General features: G+C 30.1%; 2 non-coding genes across 2 annotated transcripts; both read right to left on the bottom strand.

The window, feature by feature from the left end:
* Window positions 1–259: 259 nt before the first annotated feature.
* On the bottom strand, window positions 260–438 carry LOC138858315 (5.8S ribosomal RNA). Its single transcript, XR_011397456.1, has one exon. It is a non-coding gene; the product is annotated as a 5.8S ribosomal RNA (ribosomal RNA).
* A 625-nt stretch (window positions 439–1,063) lies between these two features.
* Window positions 1,064–3,047, bottom strand: LOC138858393 (small subunit ribosomal RNA). Its single transcript, XR_011397528.1, has one exon. It is a non-coding gene; the product is annotated as a small subunit ribosomal RNA (ribosomal RNA).
* Window positions 3,048–4,654: the final 1,607 nt, after the last annotated feature.

Here is a 4,654-nt window from a genome sequence, read left to right as displayed (position 1 = left end):
TATTTTATGCTAGACATTCCTTTTATGTATTATTTAATATAATTTAAATAATGTTGAAAATTTTTTCTTTTATGGGAATACTAAGATTCTCATTTATCATAAATTTTCGTTCAAATATGAGGTATTCAAGAATATATTTTCTATATTTCTTTTTATGCTATTAATATTATGGATTGAAAAATACAATCCAATAATATCCCATATGCTTAAATTCTATTAATTGACTAAAAGAATAAGCAACTAATTTAGCATAGTCTTACAACCCTCAACCATATGTAGTCCAAGCAGCACTTTAAAATTAATTAAAGTACATAACAGCATGGACCGCAATATGCGTTCAAAATGTCGATGTTCATGTGTCCTGCAGTTCACACGATGACGCACAGTTTGCTGCGTTCTTCATCGACCCATGAGCCGAGTGATCCACCGCTTAGAGTGATAATTTTTTTGTATTTTTTTTAATTCAAAGTCAAAGAATTTTAATTTATTGAAAGTATTAATAATTAATCAATAATAAATTTTTAATACAAAAGTTTAAAACATCTTTCAATAAATTGTAATTTTAAACCCAAACATTTGCAGCTGCGCATGTCTTAGGTCAACAAAAAAAGTAATACCTTTTATATATTATTTTCTTCTCTATTTGTGCGTTTTCTTTTTTTAATTTTTCAACATGTTTTTAATCACAAATAGAAAATACCATAAAAAAAAGGTATTACACACGTTAATGTGAACAAGTTAACTTATCATTTATAATATTTTATATAAATATCATAATTAAATATTATTTTCTATATAAATAATAAGTACAGCTATATGTTTAAAGGTTATTTTATTGCGTTCAAATACAATGTATGCGAAGTTCACAATATAATATATATTGTCATAATGCATTACAAGGAGTTAAAAAAAAAAAAAAAACAGAAAAACATTCAAAACATTGTATAATTCAAAACATTTTGAATGAAAAGAACAAAAAGAAAACTTTTTTTTCTTTTTTATTCTTTTTTTTTATTTTGTTTTTATATAATTATTTTTTTTTTCTTTTCGGATAGGAACACAATAATGATCCTTCCGCAGGTTCACCTACGGAAACCTTGTTACGACTTTTACTTCCTCTAAATAATCAAGTTCGGTCAACTTTTGCGAAACAACCGTGAAACACAAGGCGTCACAGTGATCACGTCCGGAGACCTCACTAAATAATTCAATCGGTAGTAGCGACGGGCGGTGTGTACAAAGGGCAGGGACGTAATCAATGCGAGTTAATGACTCACACTTACTGGGAATTCCAAGTTCATGTGAACAGTTTCAGTTCACAATCCCAAGCATGAAAGTGGTTCAGCGGTTTAACCGGACCTCTCGGTCTAGGAAATACACGTTGATACTTTCATTGTAGCGCGCGTGCAGCCCAGGACATCTAAGGGCATCACAGACCTGTTTTTGCCCAATCTCGTTACTGCTAGACGCAATTTGTCCATTTAAGAAGCTAGTGTCCTTATAATGGGACAAACCAACAGGTACGACTCCACTTATATAAACGCATTCAAACACTTGTACATTCAAGATGAACGCATGAATGAAGGCTATATAAGCTTCAACACCATAATCCTGAAAGCATCTATTTAATATATTTGAGTCTCGTTCGTTATCGGAATTAACCAGACAAATCACTCCACGAACTAAGAACGGCCATGCACCACCACCCATAGATTCGAGAAAGAGCTATCAATCTGTCTTACACGCTTATGTTCGGACCTGGTAAGTTTTCCCGTGTTGAGTCAAATTAAGCCGCAGGCTCCACTCCTGGTGGTGCCCTTCCGTCAATTCCTTTAAGTTTCAGCTTTGCAACCATACTTCCCCCGGAGCCCAAAAGCTTTGGTTTCCCGGGAAGCGACTGAGAGAGCCATAGTAGTAGCTACACCCAATTGCTAGCTGGCATCGTTTATGGTTAGAACTAGGGCGGTATCTGATCGCCTTCGAACCTCTAACTTTCGTTCTTGATTAATGAAAACATCTTTGGCAAATGCTTTCGCTTAAGTTAGTCTTACGACGGTCCAAGAATTTCACCTCTCGCGTCGTAATACTAATGCCCCCAAACTGCTTCTATTAATCATTACCTCTTGATCTAAAAACCAATAAAAGTAGAACAGAGGTCTTATTTCATTATTCCATGCACAAAATATTCAGGCATTTGGAGCCTGCTTTAAGCACTCTAATTTGTTCAAAGTAATTGTACCGGCCCACAACAACACTCGATGAAGAGCACTGAAGCAGGTTTAAATAGGAGGAATATATAAAAAATACATTGTATTAATTATATATAAGAACTCCACCGGTAATACATACATAAGGTAATGTACATACCACAATTATAGTTGTACTACCCGTATGAAGCACAAATTCAACTACGAACGTTTTAACCGCAACAACTTTAATATACGCTATTGGAGCTGGAATTACCGCGGCTGCTGGCACCAGACTTGCCCCTCAATAGGTCCTTGTTAAAGGATTTAAAGTGTACTCATTCCAATTACAGGGCCTCGGATATGAGTCCTGTATTGTTATTTTTCGTCACTACCTCCCCGAACTGGGAGTGGGTAATTTACGCGCCTGCTGCCTTCCTTAGATGTGGTGGCCGTTTCTCAGGCTCCCTCTCCGGAATCGAACCCTGATTCCCCGTTACCCGTTGCAACCATGGTAGTCCTAGATACTACCATCAAAAGTTGATAGGGCAGACATTTGAAAGATCTGTCGTCGGTACGAGACCATACGATCTGCAAGTTATCTAGAGTTCAACCATTATAACGATCGAATAATCGCTTGGTTTTAGCCTAATAAAAGCACACGTTCCAAAAGGTCCGTGTTTATTTTGCATGTATTAGCTCTAAAATTACCACAGTTATCCAAGTAACTGTTAACGATCTATGGAACCATAACTGATATAATGAGCCTTTTGCGGTTTCACTTTTAATTTGTTTGTACTTAGACATGCATGGCTTAATCTTTGAGACAAGCATATAACTACTGGCAGGATCAACCAGAATAATATATATTTCTTTTTTATATAATATTTTTTATATTATATAAAAGTTTAAAATGATATTTTCTTATTTGAAAATTATACACAAATACACAAAACATAAAACATAAAAACATTTACAATATACACAACAATTTTTCTATGTTTCTTTCTATATTATATTCCTTTGAATTGATTTTTTTTTCATTATATTTCATTTCTATTGTGTGATTTTGTAATGGATTTTTTTAATTTTTGTTTTGGTATCGTGAAAAGAATTTTCGTTCTCTATACATATTATTATTTAATTATGTAAGAACGATATTTCTTCTTATATTGGCAAAATTTTCAAATAATATCATTCTGTACATTTTACTTTATTTCAATGCATATAGTAATATATATACCTTTTTTTAAGAGTATATACATTTTTTTCTTGATTTGAAATTAATAATTTCAAATTCTATTATATTTATTTCAATAATAAATATATGATATAAAGTATTTTCGGGTGCAACACATTAATATTTTATTTTATTTAAAAACCATCCTTTTACACATATATTTTATGAGTAAATATTAGAATAGCTCACAAATAAAACTAAAATATTGTTTAATATTTATTTCTACAATATGTTAGTATAGAATAATAGAATTTTATTTTTTTGTATAAAACAAAATCTATTTCTATTTAAACTAACTGTAGGAAACCAGGAATAAAGAACGCTCATATTATACAATATGTTAGTACAGAATATAGAGTTTTGTATAAAACAAAATCTATTTCTATTTAAACTAACTGTATAAAAACCAGGAATAAACCATTTTTATTTCTACAATATGTTAGCCACATAGAATATATAGAGTTTTGTATAAAACAAAATCTATTTCTATTTAAACTAACTGTAGGAAACCAGGAATAAAAAACGCTCATAATATACAATATGTTAGTACAGAATATAGAGTTTTGTATAAAACAAAATCTATTTCTATTTAAACTAACTGTATAAAAACCAGGAATAAAAAACGCTCATAATATACAATATGTTAGTACAGAATATAGAGTTTTGTATAAAACAAAATCTATTTCTATTTAAACTAACTGTATAAAAACCAGGAATAAAAAACGCTCATAATATACAATATGTTAGTACAGAATATAGAGTTTTGTATAAAACAAAATCTATTTCTATTTAAACTAACTGTATAAAAACCAGGAATAAAAAACGCTCATAATATACAATATGTTAGTACAGAATATAGAGTTTTGTATAAAACAAAATCTATTTCTATTTAAACTAACTGTATAAAAACCAGGAATAAAAAGGCACACAAAATCAACTTTCATTTTCATATTTACTTAAAAATACATATAAAGTAAAAAATATTTCCATATAAATACTAAGTAAATAAAGTCATTCAAGTATGAAAATTTTCATACAAGTACTAAATACAAGTACATATAAGTATAGTAATATTCATACATATAAGTATTTAAAAACAACTTCTTACTAATAAACTAACATAAGGAATTCAAATATATAAAAGTATAATACATTTCCTAGCAGTAAAAAATTTTCATATAAGTACTAAATGTATAAAGTCTATGAAGTAATAAATTTTCATATAAGT

The sequence above is a fragment of the Bactrocera oleae genome, unplaced genomic scaffold (assembly GCF_042242935.1).
Source record: "Bactrocera oleae isolate idBacOlea1 unplaced genomic scaffold, idBacOlea1 ctg00000009.1, whole genome shotgun sequence".
Taxonomy (NCBI): Eukaryota; Metazoa; Arthropoda; class Insecta; order Diptera; family Tephritidae; genus Bactrocera; species Bactrocera oleae.
The sequence above is the reverse complement of the archived record's forward strand: the minus strand, read 5'-3'. Positions and strand labels throughout refer to the sequence as shown.